The sequence below is a fragment of the Brassica oleracea genome, chromosome C1 (assembly GCF_000695525.1).
Source record: "Brassica oleracea var. oleracea cultivar TO1000 chromosome C1, BOL, whole genome shotgun sequence".
Taxonomy (NCBI): domain Eukaryota; kingdom Viridiplantae; phylum Streptophyta; class Magnoliopsida; order Brassicales; family Brassicaceae; genus Brassica; species Brassica oleracea.
This window is the reverse complement of record NC_027748.1, coordinates 25,784,607-25,790,788: the sequence shown is the minus strand read 5'-3', so window position 1 is coordinate 25,790,788 and position 6,182 is coordinate 25,784,607. Positions and strand designations below refer to the sequence as shown.

At 36.9% G+C, this 6,182-nt stretch overlaps 1 pseudogene; it reads left to right on the top strand.

Annotated features, from left to right (window-relative positions):
- LOC106336005 lies at positions 1 to 2,308 on the top strand (annotated as a pseudogene).
- The last annotated feature ends 3,874 nt before the right edge of the window (positions 2,309 to 6,182 follow it).

Genomic DNA, 6,182 nt, shown 5'->3' with positions numbered 1-6,182 from the left:
ATGTCAGTCGTGATCTGGATATCCGCGACTAATCGGCCTCAAGCGGAAATATTCCAGAACCTTCCCTGCGACACAACGACCAAAAGGAGCGATAAAGTCTCTACTGCTCGCCTCCGAGAGAACGACGTTGTGCGACTCATCGACCAACCGCTCCAGCCTTCCGACAGGCCTTCTATTCCCTCAAACCTTCAAACCTTAGAATCCATCACGAGCCAGAAAGCACTTCGCTCACTAATGGACTGGGGGGACTTACTGTAGAGGATGGATTTGACCACCCCACAAGGCCCGAAGAATAGAAAGGCCTGGCCCGGACTAGGTAGAGCGACGGCTCGATCGGTCGGCTCAAGAGGCAGGTCTCTCGGCTTGACTCTTGAGTACTTTTAGTCGATCATCGTCGACTAAAGTATATTCGGCTCAGCGGCTGCTCGGACGCCTACGGGCTTTTCGGCTTAGCAGAGGAGGCCCACCAAGATGGCATAAATTAGGTCAAAGACGAAACATCAGGACGACTATATAAGGGAAAGGGGAAGCAACGAGAGAAGGATCCGAAATCACTGACTAACACTTGGCGGCTAGATTAGGGTTTTCACCTTTACTTCATCTCGCCGTTAATCGTACTTTTCCAGTAGCTCATCGAGCCACCGGCTTCCTCTATGTCGCATTCTCTTCATTTCTCTTGTAACCGACTGAACGTTTCCTCCGACCATAAATAACACGTCTTTGTTAAATCCACATCTTTTTTACTACCGTTTTCCGATCAAACACTTAATACTAACAATCTTGCTTGTCGTGATTACATGGCCTTTGGTTTATGGTAACGATGCTACACCAATTCCTCAGAACAAAAACCGAATCGAGCAGTGGTTCAACACCAACGTCCCTTCGTTGGCTAGTAGAAAAGACAAGTTAGATCCAGCTCTGTTGACTGCTGAGGCTACCCCGCGTGTTATTAAGGCATAACAATATTCAGATCATTACATTCAAATAGTACTAGTGTTCTAAATAAATTGTAACTAAATCGGTCAATGCTAAAATCAATTAGGCCGTCAAAATAATGCATTATAATAATTAAACATGGGTTTTATTTATGAGAATAATTTTGGTGTATCTATAAATGCAGGTGAGACAAAATGGAAGAGGCGATTTCAAGACATTAACCGAGGCGATAAATAGTGTACCCGAAGGGAACAAGGAACGCGTGATCATCAAGTTAGGTCCCGGTGAATACAAGAGAAGGTTACGATCGATAGAAACAAGCCTTTCATCACATTGTACGGTAATCCAAATGCAATGCCCGTGTTGACATTCGACGGTACGGCAGTCGAATACGGAACAGTCGATAGCGCTACTCTCTTGTCTTGTCCGACTACTTCATGGCCATAAACATCATTGTCAAGGTATATTTTCATCTTAAAAACTTATTGATATGAATTTAGGTAACCTATGTAATAAACCCTAGATTCATCATTGTAACAAAAAAGATGTCTATATAACATTTAAAAAAAATTGGTAGAATTCTGCTCCAATGCCGGATGGGAAAAGGAAAGGAGCAAGCTTTATCTATGAGAATCTCTGGCAACAAAGCAGCTTTCTATAACTGTAAATTCTATGGTTATCAAGACACGATTTGTGATGACACTGGAAACCATTTCTTCAAAGACTGTTACATCGAAGGGACATTTGATTTCATCTTTGGGAGCGGACGCTCTTTATACCTCGTACGTACCTAAGACCTAAAATCTTGTGTACATGCATGTTTTCGTGATGATTTCTAACTAAAATCCTCCTTTTTGGTTGATGCATGAAAAGAGTACACAACTAAACGTTGTGGGAGATGGACTAAGAGTGATCACAGCTCATGCCGGAAAAAGCACGGAAGAGAAAAGCGGGTACTCATTCGTGCACTGCAAAGTTACAGGGACTGGAACTGGGATTTACTTGGGTCGAGCATGGATGAGCCACCCCAAGGTCGTTTACGCATACACTGACATGTCAAGTGTTGTTAACCCGTCTGGATGGCATGAAAAAACCCAAACAGAGCGTGACAAGTATGTAATCAAAAACCATTTTATTATATTATATGATGCACTAACAAAACGGTATGTCAACAAATATATTTATATGTAAATTTACACGGATGCATGAGCAGAACGGTGTTCTATGGAGAGTATAAGGGCTCAGGACCAGGATCACGAAAGGAAAAGAGAGTTAAGTATACACAAGACATTGACACAATATAAGCTAACTATTTCATCTCGCTCGGCTACATCCAAGGATCCAGCTGGCTCCTCCTCCTCCTCCTTTGTAATCTCTCATAATCAATTGAGGCTTGTGTAAAACAAGGAATAAGAATCATCGGTTTATTATAAAGTTTTATATGTTAACAATCTCTGTATTTCATTATGTTTAAAACGTTTTAGGGTGAAATAACTATTTCTTATTGTAGATCCTAAAATCTACACTAAGTATTTGATAGTGATCGAGAGTTTAATCTAGGGAAAAGATGATGTAGGAAACAATATCTTTAGAACAAAGCGATGTAATCAGATTCCGATAGGCAAAGATGGATTTTATTGATGAATAAGATTGAATACAACGAATGAAATAAGATCGAATGTTATTAATGAGATCGACAAAACAAAAAACTTAAAGCTAGGTGAAAACAAGGTCGATGTATGGGTGTAGCTCTCTCTAGGGTTTTCAACGTGTCCCTTTCTGTGTCTCTCGATCTCTTCTTATAGCGGGTTGACTCCGCGATCTCTGCCATCGCTCCGCGATCTTCGGCTTGTTGAAACGATCTCTTCCTGCTCGTCGGAGTCGGGCTTCTTCGTTGATCGCATGACCCAAACCATTTAGGCTCAATTCCCTAGTTGACTGAAATTGGGTCCAACAGGTATCAAATTTTCACATAGTGCCTGAAGATATTCAAACTTTATTTTATTTTTTGCCTACAAACCAATTTACTTCCTGTATCTCAGACAAAATTGAAGCAATCATAAAGATTCCACTTTTTTATTGTAATGGGAAACTCACCGATGGAGGCAAGAAAGGGATAAAAGATGGGAAATTAGGTAAGTCTTTGTCTTGCTCTTCGTTGATGATGCCAAGGGCCCTGTTATTTTGGCAGTCGCTGGCAAAGTCTTGTTCAGGTCCTTCTATGATACAAAAGCTGCCCAGAGACATAGTAGGCTCTCTGTCTGTGTCTTTACAGTTCAAATCAACGGCAAAATATTTTTTTTTTTTAAAACGAGGTTGAATATGAAAGTGGTTGTACCCGGAAGCAAACTTATCAGCGGAATCAGAGCCGAGAGAGGAAGATTCTGATGGGTTTAACGCAGAGAATCGCCGCCATGTCAAGCTCCGGTCCGAGTCCGAGAGAGAGACGAGTCTACTCTCAACTTGTGTTAGTCAAAGGGTTTATACGTGGCGAGCTTTTATTGGCTGGCCTTTTATTATTTGATACCTGTTCTATATTTTGGTTGGTGTTGAATAAGCTAATAAAATTGTTTTATAGGAAACTTGTGGTGATGGAAATTTTTTTTTTTGAATGAATGTAAAAATTTATGGAAAATTGCACCATATACGTGAATAATTTTAATAATTCACTAATTGATTAACAACCTATATAGTTAGAATACAATTTGTATTTTATATAATAATACATTTCTACCGCCTAAAGCAACCGGTTGAGAAAACAATTTATAATAAATAATTAATCATTTCAAAAGTAAATTATGGACATCTAGTATTCACACATAATTCTAAGATAACTTTTAATAATAAATTTTGGGGAAGGTAAATAGAATTTTTCTCCAGTCTTCTCTACCGGTTGCAAAACAAAGACGACAAAGATATAATACATACGCATGAAATTGAATTAATTGGCGTACTATTCCATTGACAGATTCTTGTTCTATTTTACATAGATGTATTATGTAATGCGATATATTTTGTTCTATACTATTTTACAATGTTACATTCCATTTGAAAAGCGCTCTACTATGTTTATAAATATAGTTTGTATTTTCTTAAGTTCTAACTGTCGTTACATACTTTGAACATGTAAAAATCGTGCTATGAGTATAATATTATGTACTTTTAAATTTTTATATTTGAGTTTAGAGTTTATATTTGGGTTAGGGTTTAGTATTTAGAAGGTGAAAGAGTATGGTTGGAGTGAACATTAACTTCTTCCCTGCAATCATGGACATTTCATAATTTTACCAATACGTACTATGTTATTTCTTTTGTTATATTCTATTTGGTTTTAGGGTTTATATCTTGGTGTTATGGTTTATATTTGGGTTTAAGGTTTACTGATTAGGGTTTAGGGTTAGTATTTAGCGGTTGAGGTAGGATTTGGATAAATTTTAGTATCTAGGGATTGGAGTTGGCGTATGTTTAGTATTTAGGGGTTGAAGGTCGGGTTACAACACTATACTACTTCAGTGATATGGAATAGAACATTCGGTGCATATGTATGTGATCAACAAACATATACGTGAATGGCTCCTCGATCATTTTTTTTCCTTTGAAATAGTTTTCATATGCTCTTGACCTTATAATCTATTGGCCATATTATTTCTTCCCACACATTTTTTTTTTATTTTTACAAGAAATTCTTATATGTCATATTACTAAAAGACTTACCATATGTGGTAAATAAATGCGTGACGTTGCTATTCTTATGTGATTTAATTGTGAATAGTAGAGCGTTTATCCTATCCATATGTGTATTATAGACATCATCCATTATCTCTCTCTATAACTTGTTACTTCGAAACGTCAAGGGCATAATCAGACAAAATGTTTGTATAATGTTACTGATTTAATAACGTCAAAATCATGTCTTTATACTTAATATTGACTCAGAAATTGGCTAGTTCACCAATTCTCCCAAAATTTATTCATCACAGAGCTTTTCTACAAAAGAAATGCATCATTGTATGTACTCTTAACTTAGTTAGACTGCATTTATTAGGCTATGTTTTCTAATCTTACTAGGGGTATTTTCCGGCGCTCGTACCTTTTGTTGACTAATAAATTGTTAAGGATTTGTTGATCCATTTGGTATCGGTTAGTGATAGTACTATATTTGTCTGTTTTGTAGTTGTTCAGGGAAAAGATGAATATTATTTTCCATATATTAACGAAGTAAGAATATAATATATAGGGTTTATATAGCAGCACTAAATCGTATGTGATTTTCTTATTTTGTGGGGATTAAATTTTAAGATTTTTTTTATATTCATTGTCTGTGATGTAATTTCTTAGTTGGAAGCTTGTTTGAACATATATTTGTTTGGAAGTTAGATGGTTGGGATACGTTTTATTTCTTAAACCAAGAACAGAGACATCTATGAAGATTGGAAAACGCAAATTTAAATGGCTTTGGGGATATAGTATATTGGGTACATTTTTTGGTTGTCTTTTCTGGTTTCAGATGATGCGAACAAACTGCTTCATTTGTTTGTAGTGGTAGCAGTTCTTGCACCAGTTATCCATGTCATTACGGTGGCAGCTTTGTAATGGCTTCACATGCCTCATGTTTGTACGATATCTCCTCTTCATAGCAATATTGATCTCAGTGAGTGATATTTTGATGTTTTTCCAGCAGTTGTCTCCTCTTTCCATGTTTGTATCCCACCCTTGGCTGTTCATATTTTTTTTTTTGCCTTCGTCCATGTTTCCTGTGCACAACAAAAGAAGGCCGTAAAGGTAAATTCCATTGTCGTACTTGTAAGAATTCAGTGTTCTGAGGGTATTAGTGGTGAAGAGAGCCCCGCATTTGTGTTATGTTTTAAAAGCTTGTTAGTTTGAAAGTGTGTAATGCTATGATAAACTGTGGGACTCTTTTATAGAGGTGATGGTTGTATATTTTAAAATATTTTACACTAAGCTTTAAAATATTTTGGTACTTGGTAGTGGTAGCTGCAGTTTTGGTAGCTTTGTTGTAATACTCAGACACTAATCCATGTCCAGATTTCGTTTCCACTCTAATATATCATATATAAATTCTATTCTTGATCTATTGGAGGTGGCACTTGGTAGTGGTAACTGCAGTTTTGGTTGGGTGTTGCAATATTCACACTTTTTCTCATCATGTAGCTCTGTGTAAGCATGAAATATCTAAATGCAGATTCAACAAGTTCTTAAGAAAGTTGAGAAAAAATATTTTGATC